A 16,726-nucleotide genomic window follows, 5' to 3' on the forward strand; every position below is an offset into this window, starting at 1 on the left:
TAACAAACAGATTACGGCAAAAGTGATGAGATGTAATTCGAAGACTAGCCTACAAAAACTTGTTTACTTCTGTCTTGCTGGGCCACCATCTCATTCTCCTCTTTTGCCAGCTTTCTCTCTCAGAGCTCCCACTCTAGGGCAATCAAGTTTCTGTATTGCACATGGGGAGCTGTGGTGAGAAGCTGGTGTCTCCAGCCAGCAGGGGGTGAGGACGGCCACAGTTGCGCGAGTGAGCATGGAAGTTATTCTCCCCCACTCCAGCCTTGCAGCAAGGGCTGGCAGGAGGCCTTTTACCCTGTACCCTTTTGTGCCTTTTGACTTTTGCACAGTGGCCATGCATTATCTTCCCCAAAATAAACAGTAATGTCATAACTATTTAATGCCAATCACTAGTAAAAGGTAAAAATTAATAACAAATAAAAAGGCAAAGAAAAGTAACTGTAAACATGCACCTAACAAAGAGGGCACTCTGCAGGTGAGCACATCCTTCTCCCGTATCAGACGGAGGCCCTGCCTCGAAGATAGAAGATGGCAGTCACCCGGGACTTTCACCCTTTCTCCCTCAAGAGAGTTTGTCAGTGTTGGTGAGGAGTACATCCAGAGATTTACAACACCCTTATCCACCCATCACGAATATGTATGTCTTCAGCTACATGGCATGGCCTTTAAGATCAGAGGCTACATCTTTCTATGATCCAATCTCCTGAAATGGTCAGTGCTTGCCTTTAGGAGAGGATGGTGGGGATAGACAAAGGTTATGGGAATGGGAAAAGGTGATAGTGTTGTTGTTGTTGGTGGTGGTGGTGGTAGACTGAAAAGAGTCACAAAATCTTTGCGGCTCTTCGCATTGGGTGCTGGAGCCTACTTCTCCATTGCCTGAATCCTGGTTGGCCTTGTCACTTGCTTTGACCAATAAAATGTGGCAAAGCAATGTATTGTGACTTCTGGGCCCAGATCTCAAGAATCTTTGCAGCTTCTGCTCTCATTCTCTTGGAATACTGACACCATGTAAACAAGTCTGAGTTAGACTTCTAGAGAGGACACATGGAGGAGAACCAAGGCACCCTGGCCAAAACCCTACAAGACCTATAAGTAATGCCATCTTAGATCATTCAGCTTCCTCCAAGCCTTCAGCTGATGGGCAACACATAATGAGTTCAGATACAACCATCAGAAGAGCTGCCCAGCAGAGCCCAGTCCAAAGTGTCAACCCACAAAAAAACAGCAAATTAAATGGATGATTTTTTAAGCCATTAAGTGTTAGAATGGTTTGCTATGGAGAAATGGATAACTGATTCAGATTGTGATATGGATGGTGGTGACAGTAAGGGTGAGGGTAATGGTGATAGCAGTAGTAGTAGTGACAGTAGTGGGGAGGTCATGGTGATGGTGATGATGGTGGCAATGGTGATAATGGTGATGGGGTGATGGTGTGGTGGTGGTGGTGATGGTGGTGGTGGTGATGGTGGTGGTAGTAGTGGTGGTGGTGGTGATGGTGGTGGTGGTGATGGTGGTGGTGGTGATGGTGGTGATGGTGGTGGTGATGGTGGTGATGGTGGTGATGGTGGTGGTGATGGTGGTGGTGGTGGTGGTGATGGTGGTGGTGATGGTGGTGGTAGTAGTGGTGGTGGTGGTGATGGTGGTGGTGATGTGGCCGTGGTGATGGTGTTGGTGGCGGTGGTGATGGTGGTGATGGTGATGATGATGATGGTGATGATGGTGGTGGTGATGGTGAAGGTGGTGATGGTGGTGGTAGTAGTGGTGATGGTGGTGATGGTGATGATGGTGGTAGTAGTGGTGATGGTGGTGATGGTGGTGGTGATGATGGTGATGATAATGGTGATGGTGGTGATGGTGGTGGTTGTGGTGGTGATGATGGTGGTGGTGATGATGGTGATGATAATGGTGATGGTGGTAACAGTGGTGGTGGTGATGGTGGTGATAATGGTGATGGTGGTGATGGTGGTGATGGTGATGATGGTGGTGGTGGTGATGGTGGTGATGGTGGTGGTGATGGTGGTGGTTGTGGTGGTGATGATGGTGATGGTGGTGATGGTGGTTGTGGTGGTGATGAGGGTGGTGATGATAATGGTGATGGTGGTGATGGTGATGGTGGTGGTGGTGATGGTGGTGGTGATGGTGGTGGTGATGGTGGTGATGATGGTGGTGGTGGTGATGGTGGTGGTAGTAGTGGTGGTGGTGGTGATGGTGGTGGTGGTGATGTGGCCGTGGTGATGGTGTTGGTGGCGGTGGTGATGGTGGTGATGGTGATGATGATGATGGTGATGATGGTGGTGGTGATGGTGAAGGTGGTAATGGTGGTGGTAGTAGTGGTGATGGTGATGGTGATGATGGTGGTAATGGTGGTGGTGATGGTGATGATGGTGGTGGTGATGATGGTGATGATAATGGTGATGGTGGTGATGGTGGTGGTGGTGATGATAATGGTGATGGTGGTGGTGGCGGTGATGGTGGTGGTGGTGGTGATGGCAATGATGGTGATGGTGGTGGTGGTGGAGATAACCATGGGATTACTGGTGGCAGTGTCAACTCTGGACTCCCTAAGTCATCAGAGAAAAACTGAATTTTCCTTCATGTGGATTTTGTGTGTTTTGTTGTGTTCCAGTTCTTTGAAACTATGCATTACCTTTGGAGTTACATGTACCTATTTCCAATTAAATCTCTGGGCCCTCTTCCCAGGAAAATAGAGTTTTTTTCAGACTTTGGGGACTTGTGGCACTACACTCTGGGTTGGACCTGCGGTGAGAAGCCCTGTGCTATGCTTACCTGACATTCTCATGTCACAAACAGGTCGTGCCGGCTGCTGAAGTATTTGTCAGTGTGGCCGTCCTGCGCCAGCAGGGAACTGAGTTGCGTGACATTCACGTGGCCCCTTCAGTTAGCACCGCATGGTTGGTTAAGAGGAGGGTTTTATTCAGGCATAAATATTTTGAAATATTTGTAATCAAATCCCACGTAGTATAGACAACCTCCCAGATGGTGGAGGGGAAACACACCACCCCCCTGACTGGGAGAGAAAAGACTGCGGTTTTCTTTCCTGCCACTTGACCTCCTCTGGGAGCCTCGGTCTCCTCTCTGTGGGACAGGGCAGCCTCCCCTGGCTCCTCCTGGTGCAGGATCGATAAGGCTCTCGCCCACAGCCTTTGTCCCCCGACTTCCTACCACCTGGTGTCCTCACCCCATCTGGGCCCCGAGCACACAGCCTCTGGTCCTGGTTTCCGCTGAAAATGTAAACTATGGTCCACGCCACATTCTCCAGTACTCCTGTGCTATTGTGAAAGTAAAAGACAAAAATACACGTGCTCGGCAGCCCGAGAGCCTGGGTGAGATTATTGAGAATAACGTGGTGGCTCTGGCTTAAACAATAAAAGCCGGAGGATCTACCGCCAGCTCTGAACACACACCCGTGACACAAACTGACTCATGCGCAATTCCCCATTAGTGGCAGGTCTTGCCATTTTTCGTTTTTTTCTGAGGCGAGATCAGCTGCGGCTGGGGAGAACATTAGTTCTGTCTGTCGGCTCCATGAGTAAGCAGAGGAAAGTCTGACTACAGAGGCATCTTCTCAAATGTCCATGAAAGGCTGCAAGCCCGAGAGTAACGCCCCTGCTGCCCTGAGTGGTCCACGTGGTGTCCAGAGTGTGAGAAAGCCACGGAGAGCTTTTCCACACGGAGCCACTTAAGGCCTGCCTCGGCCTGAGAACACGTGGGCAGAAAAGGACAGCACGGCTTCCTCCTCCTCCAGGCCCAGCCTGAAAGCACCCACAGTTCCGACAGAGAAAGTCTCTTCTTAATGGTACGCATGTGTCTTACTGTAGCTCCCAGTTAGTCCCCTAAGCGTGAACCACCACCCACCCATGCTGCTCCCCTCCCACCATCTCTCCATAAACAGGACCCAACGCAGCCAAAAACTCATGGTCATGTGACCTTGGCATCAGCTTGCTCGTTAGGAACCGTGCCTGGAGGTGCTCTGAGCACTGACTGCCAACCTCAGCAGGGCCCTTTGTGGTGTTGAGGTGTGGTGTCCGCAGGGCAGCCTGCAGCCTGCTGGGGTCCAGCCTGGGGCCTCAGGTCCTGGGAACCCTGGTTGAGGCCGGGCTGCCTCAGTGCCCCTCTGCAGCCTGCTGCACCCAAGCACTCTGAGAAAAGGAGCAATCACCCAACTTCAGTCTGAAAATGAGAATGCTGAGAAGGGCATGATGAGGGGAAGCAGACCAGAGCCCACCGGCAAGGGTAGAACGTCAGCCCCGCCCTAGTGGGACAGACAAGAGCGAAGCCTCCTCACACCAGGAGGCAGTATAGCCGGAGCCTTCCCTCCAGGGCTCTCAGGAGAGCCTGTGCTGGTTCATGAAAAAGTGAGTCATTTTCTGCTCCTGGCCCCCTCGAAGCTGGCAGCCTCCACGTCAGCTGAGCCGTGGGTCAGAGCAGTGCCCCCAGGAATTAAATATGTTGCCTTCAGAACCCAAAAAGGCCTGTCAGGCCCTGTGCTTCCTCCTTTGAAGCAGGGGATGCAAGACGTAGCAATTTCTCTTTCACTTTAGAGGATGTCCTGGTATGAACCTGATCACTGGTGCCCTAAAAACTTCCATGAAGTTAGGTCCTGAATCCTCGGAGTTCACCTCCCACCCACAGATGCAAATGTGTCTCATAAGGCCTCTAGCTCATGACCCTTCTGTTCCTCCTCCTGCCCATTATGTCGTCACTGTAATGGATCAGCGTGGTGTCCGGTGCACTGCTCAGGTGCCCAGATCTTTTCAGGCAATATTAGGACAGAGGACAGAGTTAGCGTGGCCCTGCCACTAAACCGGGAATAAGTATTGTTGCTCCTCCCATGTAAATGCAAACTGTTTCTGATCCTCTTTTCTAATTGGAATAGAAAAGAATGCAATGGCCAATCACTGGCCTCATTAATCTGCTACGATGATACGTCAGACACAGCAGATGCAACTGGAGCTACTACCGGGTTGAGGCTAAGTGGTCTGGCGTCACTTTCTAGGATCCATCAGTCTTTGCAATGACCAGGCCAGAGAATTAAACAGACATGACAGTCCACCACCCTCGCCTCCATGAGGCCTTTAATGGTGGTGCCATCCTCCCAGGATGCAACGTGGTTTGTGATTTACTCTCTTGGCCATGGAAAGGGGACTTCCCCACTATGATGTCTGTCACCACACAGGCCTGGGATCCAATATATGGCTACTCCAGCCACTAAGTACATAAATTATAATTACATACTCAGGGGGCAGGGAAGCGGCCACTGGATGGTCTTCTGGCCCAGGGGTCTCACTGTGCCCAACACTTTAGCCAGGATTCCTTTTTATTACCTGGCCCTGTCAGCCCCTTCTCTAACAGGGAGGCCACAGCGACACTTTTGGCCTCCAGTATCAAGGTCCACTCACATCCCGTGTCCATTTGTCCTCAAAATCTCTGGATTTTCCCAGCGTGCAGCCAGCTGAGTGAGTGACAGCGGGATTCTACAGAACATCCTTGTCAAGGTATTGCCTGGTCCTTCCTTCTGGGGACCTGGCCACCTCTGCAATCAATGGTTCCAGACAGGAAATTAGCTCAAGTCCAGGAATGGAGTAGGGAACCACCATATTTTACTGGAGTCCCCGCCCTGGGCCTCTTTCTTCCTTCCTCTGCCGTCCGCCAGGGCGGCTTGGCTCCACATGACCCATCGCTTTCTCCAGGCTTCTGGGAGCCATCCCAGAATCATCTTTGACCCACGACCTGCAGAACTTGCCAGGTAACTAATCCTATGTGCCAAGCAAGTGCCTCCGCCTCAAGAGTTCTTCTGTCCCCCTGGATAAAGCCCCCTGGAAATCTAATACCGGGGGTGCTCCCTGGCTCCTGCAGGCACATGCTGGCTGCCTCGTGCAGTTCCTGGACATGCAACCTCTCTACTCCCTGGTCAGGCCTAGCAGGTCCCCATCCAGGTTACCCTGGACTTTCTCCCTAGTCACTGCTGGCAGCCAAGAGACAAGGTGGAGCAGCCCCCAGTGAGGGCACCTGCTGCTCTGGTAGGGGAGGCCCCTGGAGCATCTTCCAGCACAGAGGAAGTGCTGGCTTCCAAGGGCAGGAGGGGCCCCTCTGCAAGCTCTGAGGGGACAGGGGTCTGCAGGGCCATGCCCCCAGGGCTTCCACCTGGATGTCTCAGCCCATGTTTCAGGGTCCCAGATTTTCCCAACCGGGGTCCAGACCTTCACATAGGCCAGCCGTGGCCAGGCATCAAAACATGCCTAGAGCTAGGTGGTCCCCACAGTCACTGTCGGCTCCTCAGCCATACTGGTTCTACCTCTGCCAAACATGGGACTCCTTTTCAGCAACCAGAGAGGCCCTTTGTTCTCACACCAAGCCTGATGGGCAACCGTGGGTAACGTCGCAATCTCCGTTCATCCCTCTGTGGAGCATCAACCCCACTCCCCCCATGCACTGAAAGGGGGAAACTGCCACACCCACAAGGCCTCCCTTCCACCAGGAAAACGTCCCAGATCACTCTTGGTGAAAATATTTAACAACTGGGGCCCTAACTTTGTGCCAAAGACTACCCATATCCCCACATCAACCAGAATGGTGTCCTCGGTGTTGGCCGGGAAACGGCCACCGCACCAGCTGAGTCTCAGGCCCCTCCTGCACCACTTGTGTTAATTGGGGTCTTCCAAGAGGCAGGTGCCATGGAAGCTCTGACGTGACTGGAGATTTATCAGTGCAATGTCTGTGAAGGATGCTGGGGAGGTGGCCAAAGAGGATGGAAGCCTCAGACCACAGGTGAGACCCCTGTGAAGGAGATACGGGGAGCCTTGGCCAGCACGTGCCCCTAGACAGTGCTGGCCAGGCCGAGGAGAACTTCTGGAGCCAAGGTAACCCCTAAAGGATTCTGGTCTTGTGAGGAGGGGCCTGGCTTCCCCCTGGGAGCTGCTGGCTTGGAAGCAGGAGGCATTGCCCAGGTGAGAGTTCGGCGTGGACCCAGGGGAGTGGCACACGGTGCCCGCAGTCAGCTGTGCTCAGGAGCAGCAGGCAGGAGCCCTGGACTCATGGCTACCATGTGGCTGCCACACTCAGGCACACTTAGGCACATACACTCACACTCAGGCACACTTAGACACACACACTCACACTCAACCTCAGACGCAGACACACACCACACACTCACAGATGCACACACACTCAGTCTCAGACACAGACACACACCACACACAGATACACACACCACAGACTCAAACTCAGTCTCAGACACAGACACACACCACACACTCAGATGCACACACCACACACATTGAGTCTCAGACACACACACACCACATTTGCAAACCTGCTCATCAGAAGAGGGACCTCGCCCCCAGCCGCTCCGCCCCCTTCCAGGACAGCTCTGAAGGGGGCCCTGTCCCGGAGCCCAGGGACCTCTCCCCAACCCCGCCTGCGCCTCACCTCAAGGAGGAACCCCGGCCCTGGCTGGGGGGCTGTGACCAGGGTGGGGAGTGGGGACCCCAGACAGAGCCCTACCAGGGACCCCTGTCACTCTGTCCCCGGCTGGGCTCAGGTGGGGACCTCACGGTGGTCCCAGGGCCCAGCACCAAGCCCACCTGTGGTTTCCAGCGGGAAAGGGGTGGCAGGGGTGGCTCGCCGCATGCCCAGGCTCTGCCCCAACCTCCGCACCCAGGCTCTGCTGTCCCTGCCCTCCCGGCTCCCCCCCCTCAGGCCCCAGGAGCGGCAGTTTCTGCAGGAGCTCCTGACCCGGGGCCTCTCGCAGGAGGCCTGAGCCAGCGGGACACAGGACACGGGGTAGGGGAGGGGTGGGGGGGCTGATGGGGGGAACCCTGCACCCCCCAGGGCAGCTCCTACCAAGGGGCGAGTCCCAGGGCCCCCGTCGGCCCTGCGTGCGGGGCGCGGTCCCCAACACCCAGGGCCCCGGAGGCGGACACAGCCCCAGCCAGGTCGTCCGGGAAATGGGGCGGGGGCGACGGGCGGCCGGGCCCGGGACGCGAAGTCCGAGCAGCAGCGGGCAGGGGATGGCGGGGGAGCTCGGCCCGGGCTGCAGGGGGGTCCCCACCCTCTCCACCTCCTCCTGCCTCCCGCCCTCGAGGGTCCCCGCTTCCCTCCCATCCCCCTCCCGTCCCCCCGGCCCCCTCCTCCCATCCGCGGGGCCGCAGCGCTTCCTGGCGGCGGGTCGGGTCAGGCAGGCGGGGCGGGGTATAAAGGGGGCGGCGCCGGCCGCGGTTCCCTCCCTGCTGCTTACTCGGCGCCCGCGCCTCGGGCCGTCGGGAGCGGAGCCTCCTCGGGACCAGGTGAGCGCCTCCCGGACCCCGCACCCTGGAAGCCGCTCGGCCCGCGGGGGGTGACCCCGAGTCCTGGGAAGGCGGCGGCGGCGGCTCCGTCCCTCGGGCCCCCGGGAAGGGGGACTCCAGCCCCAGGGACGGCGCGGGGGCTCGGGGGGCTCGGGGCTCCTCCTCGCGGGGCTGGGGCCGCGCCTGCCCCTGTGGCTCCGCGTCTGAGGGTCCGACCCTCGGGCCCGCGACTTGGGGCCACCTCCCCGCGGCCTCCTCTGGGGCGGAGCCGGCCTGGGCGGGGTGGGGGGGTCCCTGTCTGCGCCCGAGCTCGGTGCTGGGACCCCCGCTCCCGAGACGACCCCGGCACCGCACGCCCCGCCAGGCCCCGCATCTGCGAGCGGTTCGGGTCCGGCTCCGGCCCGCGGGGAAGACGCCCCGGCTGGCTGGGACCTCCGGGGGCGCAGGGCCTCTCCCCGGGCCGGACGGAAGGGGCGGCGGGGCGGGGGGAGGAGGGGCTTTCGGTGCCCGAGGGCGGGACAGGGCGGGGAGGGGACGCGGGTGGCCCCGACGCCCCATCGCTGCGCCCCTCCCGGCCTGGAGCCCACGAGGGCCCCGCCAGGCCCAGGAGAAGCTGCAGACGGAGGCGGCTCCACAGGGCGGCGGGACCCGGGCTGACAGCGACCCGCAGCCCCTGCCGGGCCGCCCACACCCGCCCTGGGACTCCGCGGGGGGCGCTGGTGGAACCGCTGGGCCTGGGTCTCCACTGCTGGCAACCGAACGGATCGGCCCTCTGTGGAGCCGCAGGTGTGCGGGCGAGCGGTGCCCATCCGGGGTGTGCCAGCAGGACCCCGGTGCCCGCGCCTAGGGCGCCCCTGGAGAAGGGACCTTCCCTTTGGGGTCAGAACCCAGAAAGGAGGGGCCTGCGATCCGCGGAGCTCCTTGTTCTTGCGATAACACAGCTCTGGCTTGGAGGCCCCCTTGCACTTCGACTCTGGTGATTATTTCAAGAAAGTCCAGACCGGGCACGGTGGCTCAGGCCTGTAATCCCAACACTTGGGGAGGCCGAGGCGGGCAGATCACCTGAGGTCAGGAGTTCGAGACCAGCCTGGCCAACAGGGTGAAACCCCGTCTCTACTAAAAATACAAAAAAAAATTAGCCGGGCGTGGTGGCAGGCACCTGTAATCCCAGCTAATTGGGAGGCTGAGGCAGGAGAAAATCACTTGAACCTGGGAGGCGGAGGTTGCAGTGAGCTGAGATCGCGCCACTGCACTCCAGCCTGGGCGAGGGAGCGAGACTGTTTCAAAAAAAAAAAAAAAAAAAAAAGGAAAGAAAGGCCCGGTGAGATGCTTTCTCTTAAACACGGCCCTGCACGTTGAGTTGCTGCCTCCTGTGGCCTATTTCACGTTTATGCAAAGTCGGGCGCCTGATGCGGGGCTCACCCGCCACAAGCAGGTGTCCTGGCGCTGCTCATGGAAGGAGCCCTACCCAGCCCGCGGGGCACTGGCTGGGACGGGGCTGCCCAGGTCCGCCCAGGATCCAAACACCCAGCCCCGCCCAGCGGCCCTTCCTGGCCTGCAGTGGAGGCTGTAATGGGCAGGGGTGGTGGGAATCCCAGCTCACAGGGCGCCTGCTCTTAGAAGGGCGGCGTCTGGGTTCAGAGGTCAGAAACGTCAGGTGCCCATCCCAGAAGTGGCGGCGAACCTGTCTCCACAATGGATAGGAGCACTGTCTTTTTTTTTTTTTTTTGCTCATTTCATAGATAAGGAATGATGCCTTGTTGGGGGTTTGTTCTGCATGTCTTTGGTTTTTGTGCAGTACAAGGCTATTTGGGCTGTTTGATGACTGACCGTGTGTAGTGATGTGCATTGCCTGGTTGTGATGTCCCCGTGTTCCTAATGGATGTTCGCTTTTTGGGTTTTTTTGGTTTTTTGTTTGTGTTTTTTGAGACAGGGTCTCGCTCTGTCACCCAGGCTGGAGTGTGGTGGTGCTATCACCGCTCACTGCAATCTGCACATCCCTGGCTCAAGCGAGCCTCCACCTCAGCCTCTGAGTAGCGGGGACTACAGGCATGCACCACTGTGCCCAGCTAATTTTCTTTTAAGAGACGGGGTCTCACTATATTGCCCAGGCCATGGATGTGCTTGTTTGTTTGTTTGGGGTGTTTGGGGGGGGGGGGTTCTTTTTTTATTGATTTGAAAAAGCTTTATTTTCCCGAATTTTTTATTGTGGTATACAATATAAAATGTACTGTCTTAACCATTTTTAAGTGTGCAGCTAGTTCAGCGACAGTAAGTACATTCATAGTGTTCTGTAGCCATCACCAAGGTCCATCTCCGGAACTCTTTTCCTCTTGTCAAACTGAAGCCCGTGGAGCACCAACTCGCATCACCCCTTCCCTCATCCCCTGGCAGCCACCATCCTACTTTATGTTTCCAGGAATTTGGCCATTTAGGTGACTCATATGAGTGAAATCGTATGAAATGTCTCCTTTTGTGACTGGCTTATTTCACGTGGCTTAATGTCCTCCAGATTGATCCATACTGTAACGTATGTCAGCATTCCCTTCCTTTGTAAGGCTGAGCAGTATTCCACTGCATGCATGCCCTGCATTTTGTTTACCCATTCGTCTGTTGCTGGACACTTGTGTTGCTTCCACGTTTGAGCTACTGTGAATGATGTGGCCATGAACACACCACACAGATACCTCTTGGAGATCCCACTTTCACTTCTTTTGAGTATGTTCCCAGAAGTGGAATTGTGGATCATTTGATTTTTTCATTTTTTTGAGGAATTAATTGCCTCACTGTTTCCCACAGTGGCTGCACCATTTTGCTTTCCTGCCAACAGTGCACAAGGGTCCAGTTTCTCCACATCTGCACCAACAGGTGTCATTTTCTGGGTTCGCTTGGTTTTTTTTTTAAATGTTAACCATCCTAATGGGTGTGAGGTGGTATCTCATTGTGGTTTTGACTTGCATTTCCCTCATGATTAGTGACGTTGAGCATCTTTTCATGTGCTTGTTGGCCATTTATATATCTCTTGGGAGAAATATCTGTTTAAGTCCTTGACCTATTTTTGAATCAGGTTGATTGTTTTTTGTTGTTGAATTTTAGGAGTTCTCTGTATATTCTGGATATTAATCCCTTATTAGATACACAGTTTACAGATATTTTCTCTCATTCTCTGGGTTCTTTTTACTCTGTTGATGATGTCCTTTCACTAGATAGATGCAAAAAATGTTTTTAAATTTTGGTGTAATCTGATTTATCTATTTTTTCTTATTGTCATACCCAAGAAATCATTGCTCAGTCCCATGTCATGAAGGTGTTACCTTATGTTTTCTTCTAAGGGTTTTAAAGTTTTAGGTCTTAAAACGTAAAGATCTGGGGACATGGATCCATTTTGAGTTAATTTTTGTATATGGTATTAGGTAAGGGTCTAACTTCATTCTTTTGCATGTGGATATCTAGTTGTCTCTGCACCGTTTGTTGAAAAGACTGTCTTTATCGAATGGTCTTGACAGCTTGATTGAAAGTCATATATGCAAGGGTTTCTTTCTGGACTCTCTGTTTTATTCTGTTGGTCTGTATGTCTGTCTTTATGCCAGTGCCACACTGTTGATGACTGCAGCTTTGTACTAAGTTTTGAAATTAGGACATGTGAGTCCCCCAGCTTTGTTCTTTTCTTTCACGATTTTTTTTTTTTCTGGCTATTCGAGGTCCCTTGAGATTCCATCTAAATTTTAGGATTTATTCACTATTTCTGAAAAAAAAACAATCACTGGGATTTTTATAGGGATTACATTAAACCTCTAGATCAATTTGGGTGGTATTGACATCTTAATATAGTAAGTTTTCCAATCTATGAACATGAATGTCTTTCTTTAAATGTCCTCTTCAATTTCTTTCAGAAATGTTTTGTAGTTTTCATTGTACAGGTCTTTCACCTCCTAAGTCAATTTTTAAGAATTTTATTATTTTTGATACTATAGTAAATAGAATTGTTTTCTTAATTTCCTTTGGATTGTTCATTGTTAGTGAATAGAAATACAACTGATTTTTATGTGTTTACTATGTATTCTGCTATTTTGCTGAATTTGTTTATTAGTTGTAACAGTTTTTGTGAAATTTTTAGGGTTTTCTACATACAAGATCATATCATCAGTGATCAGAGATAATTTACTTATTTCTTTCCAATTTGAATGCCTTTAATTTCTTTTTCTTGCCCAATTGCTCTGGCCAGAACTTCCAGTACAGTGTTAAATAGAAGCAGTGAAAGCAGGCATCCTTCCTTTATTTCTGACCTTAGAGGAAAAGCTTTCAGTCTTTCACCACTGAGTATGATGTTCACTGTGGCTTTTTCATATAATATGGCTTTTATTATGTTAAGGTAGTTTCCTTCTATTCCTAATTTGTTGAGTGTTTTTATCATGAAAGGGTATTGAATTTTGTCATATGGTTTCTCTGCATCAACTGCAATGATCATGTGTGAGTTTTTTTTCCTCCTTCATTCTGTTAATGTGTATTACATTGATTGATTTTTTTTTTTTTGTATGTTGAACTATCCTTGCACTCCAGAAATAAATCCTACTTGGTCAATTCATTAAATTCCATTTAATTGCATCAAATTATACCAAATTTAGTTTACTATTAATAGTATTTTGTTTAGGATTTTTGCATCAATGTTCATAAGGAAGACTGGATTGTAGTTTTCTTCTCTTGCAATATCTTTGTCTGGTATTGGTATCAGAGTAATGCTGGCCTCGTAAGAATGAGTTAAATAGTGTTCCCTTCTCTTCAAGTTTTTTGAAAATTTTGGGAGGGTTTGGTGTTCGTTCTTTATGTGTTTGGTAGAATTCACCAGTGCAGCCATCAGGTCCAGAGATTGTTTGTCAGGAGATTTTTGAGTATTGATTCAATCTCCTTACTAGTTATGTCTATTCAGATTTTCTATTTCTTCATGATTTGATTTTGTCTTGATAGGTTTTGTCTGTCTGGAAATTTTTCCATTCCATCTGTGTTATTCAAATTGTTGACATATAGTTGCTTATAGTACACTCTTATAATCTTTTTCATTTCTGTAGAATTAGTAGCAATGTTGCCACTTTCACTTACAATTTTAGTAATTTGAGTTTCTTTTTCTTAGTCTAGAATCTAGCTTAAGGCTGGTCAATTCTGTTATCTTTTCAAAGAACCAACTTTTGTTGTCATTGATTTTCTCTATTATCTGTCTATTCTCCATTTTGTTTATCTTTGCTCTGATCTTTATTTTTTCCTTATTTCTGCTAGCTTGTTCTTTTTCTAGTTCCTTACATTGTAAGGTTAAGTTCCTATTTGAGACCTGTCTTTTTTAATATAAGCATGTATAGCCATCAGTTTCCCCCTTAGCACTGCTTTCACTGTCGAACAAGTTTTTAAATTTGTGTTTTCATTTTCACTCATCTCTAAGTATTTTATAATTTCCCTTGTGATTTCTTCTCTGATCCTTGGTTATTTAACAGGGTGTTGTTTAATTTCGTGATTTTTTAAATGTCCTTGTTGCTGATTTTTAACTTTACTCCTTTGTGGTCTGAAAAGATATCTTGTATGATGTAGATCTTTCAAAATCTATTGACACAGACTTTGTTGTTGCAACTAACCCCGTCATTGCAAGCCCTTCTCCCTCTGGTTGAAGTGACTTCCAGGAGATTTAAAGGGCTGGCACCCTTTTCTCCGTTCATTTTTCTCTTTTTCCTCTTTTGAGAGGTAGACATTGAAGACTAGCACATTCAAAAGCAACCATATATGTGGAGAAAATAAAAAAGTCATTGCACATGCTCAGGGGAAATCACGGGCTTAGAAAAGACCTAAGAAGACCTTAAGTTTATACTTTATGCTGATCCTTAGCACAGAGACAGCATCAAAATTATAAAAACAAGAAAAACCAGCAAACTCTGGGGAAGAAAGAGATTTTGATTTCACAAGGCATACAAAGAAACTTTCCTATTTCAAAGGAAAAAAACCAACAGAAACTGTCACTGAAAAAGACTTGGTGGTAGATCTACTAGACAAAGGCTTTGAAAGAACTATCTTAAAGATACTCAAATAACTAAGGGAAAATGTGGAGAAAGTGAAAGAAAATATAGGAACAAATGAAAATATCAATAAAAAGCTAGAAATTTTAAAAAGAAACCAAAAGGAAATTCTGGAGCTGAAAAGTACAATAACTGAAATTTAAAATTCACTAGAGAAATGCAAAGGCAGATTTCAGCAGGCAGAATAAAGAATCAGGGAACTTGAAGATACAGCAATGGAAATTATTGAGTCTGAGGAGCAGAAATAAAAAGATTGAAGAAAGGTGATCAGAGCCTAAGGGGTCTGTGGGATACCATCAAGCAAACCAACATAAACATTGTAGAAGCCCCAGAAGAAGAGAGAGCAAAGGGAGCAGAGAGACTATTTGAAGAAATAATGGCTGAAAGCTTCTAAAATATGATGAATGACATGAATATAACCATCCAAGAAGCCCAAAAAGCTCCAAGCAGGATGAACTCAAAGAGACCCACACTGAAACATTCTAATCAAATTGTCAAAACCCAAAGACAAAGATTTTGAAAACAGCAAGAAAGAATGATTCATCACATGTAAGGAATCCTCAATAAAACTATTAGCAGATTTCTGATCAGAAACTTTGAAGGCCACAAGGCAGTGGGCCAATATATCCAAAGTGCTAAAAGAATAAAAACTGTCTACCAAGAAGCCCACATCCAGCAAAACTGTCCTTTAAAAGTAAGGGAGAAATTAACACATTCTTAGATCAACAAAAGCTGAGAATGTTCCTTACCACTAGACCTGCCCTATAGGAAACGCCAAAGGGAGTCCTGCGGGTTGAAATAAAGGGTGATAGACAGTAATTCAAGTGAAGAAATAAAGATCTCAGCCAGGCATAGTGGCTCATGCTTGTAACCCCATCACTTTGGGAGGCCGAGGCAGGAGGATAACTTGAGCCCAGGAGTTCAAGACCAGCCTGAGCAATATAGGGAGACCCTATCTCTATAAAATAAAAATATTTTTAAAAATCGACCAAGCATGGTGGTGCACACCTGTGGTCCCAACTACTGGGGAGGCTGAGGTGGGAGAATCATTTGGGCCTGGGAGGTTGAAGCTACAGTGAGCTGTCACCACACCACTGCACTCCAGCCTGGGCAACAGAGCAAGACCTTATCTCAAAATAAATAAATAAATAAATAAATAAATAAATATCTCAGTAAAGGTAAATATATAGACAATTATAAAAGCTAATATTGCTGTAACAATGGTGTGTAATGCTGCTTTTTGTTTTCTATATAATTTAAGAGACTAATGATTTAAAAATAACATTATGCTTTTGGACACATAATATATAAAGGTGTAATTATGTGACATCAATAGCTAAAAGGGTTGGGGACAGAGCCATTCAGGGAGCAGAGTTTTGTTTATGCCATTGAAGCTAAACTGGTATAAATTCAGTGTAGACTGTTATAATTTTAGGATGTTAAAATGCAATCCCCATGGTAACAACAAAGAAAATAACTAAAGAATAAATACAAAAGGGAATGAGGAAGGGATTTAAATGTTTCACCATCAAAAAAATTAATTAAACACAAGACAGTAATACTGGAAATTAAGGACAAAAAAATCCATAAGGTATACAGAAAAAAATACAAAATGAAAGAAGTCCCTCTTTATCAGTAATTACTTTAGATGTAAATGGATTAAACTCTCCAAACTCTCTCTGTTAAAAGACAGAGATTGGCAGAATGGATTTAGAAAGCCAAATCCAACTATATGCTCTCTACAAGAGATGCACTTTAGATCCAGAAACATAAATAGATTGACAGTGAAAGGATGGGCAATGACATGCCACACAAATAGTAACCAAAAGAGAGCAAGAGTGGCTATACTAATACCAGACAAGATAGGCTTTAAATCAAAAAAGTTTACAAGAGGGAAAGAAGGACATCATATATTAATAAAAGGCTCAATACAGCAAGATATAATAATTATAAATATTTATGCACCTAATAACAGTCCATCAAAATATTTATATCTTACACTGGGAAGATTGTTGCTGGCTCTCAACAGTCTGCTTCCAGTCTGCTCATATTGCTTTTGTTGTAATGATGGTCATATGTGGGAGCTCAGTATCAAGAGGGCAGACTTGAGCCCACACTGCCAGGCTTCAGACCTCAGCTATTAGCTGAGTGCCCTGGGCAAGTTACCTCACTGGGCCTTGGTTTCCTCATCTGTTGGAGTGGGGATGGTAATAGTACCTATGTCCAAGGCCATAAGTCCAATTGTGAATGTTGAATGAAGGGATATAGGACAGTATCTGGTACACAATTATTATAGATTTTTCATTGACATTTTATACATTCTGTTTTCTTCAAAGACTTTTTGGTTTCTGTTTTGCACTCAGA

At 49.0% G+C, this 16,726-nt stretch overlaps 1 protein-coding gene across 2 annotated transcripts in view; it reads left to right on the top strand.

Annotated features, from left to right (window-relative positions):
• Nucleotides 1–8,204: 8,204 nt before the first annotated feature.
• COL6A2 (collagen type VI alpha 2 chain) overlaps nucleotides 8,205–16,726 on the top strand; it is a 35,456-nt gene continuing 26,934 nt past the window's right edge. Inside the window, exon 1 of one of the 2 annotated variants that reach the window (XM_016938669.4) lies at nucleotides 8,205–8,306. The gene's annotated coding sequence lies outside the window, so the exon portion shown is untranslated. The remainder of the gene's footprint in view (nucleotides 8,307–16,726) is intronic. The other variant, XM_024352369.3, reaches the window with a different exon arrangement.

Source organism: Pan troglodytes, chromosome 22 (assembly GCF_028858775.2).
Source record: "Pan troglodytes isolate AG18354 chromosome 22, NHGRI_mPanTro3-v2.0_pri, whole genome shotgun sequence".
In the NCBI taxonomy this organism is placed as follows: domain Eukaryota; kingdom Metazoa; phylum Chordata; class Mammalia; order Primates; family Hominidae; genus Pan; species Pan troglodytes.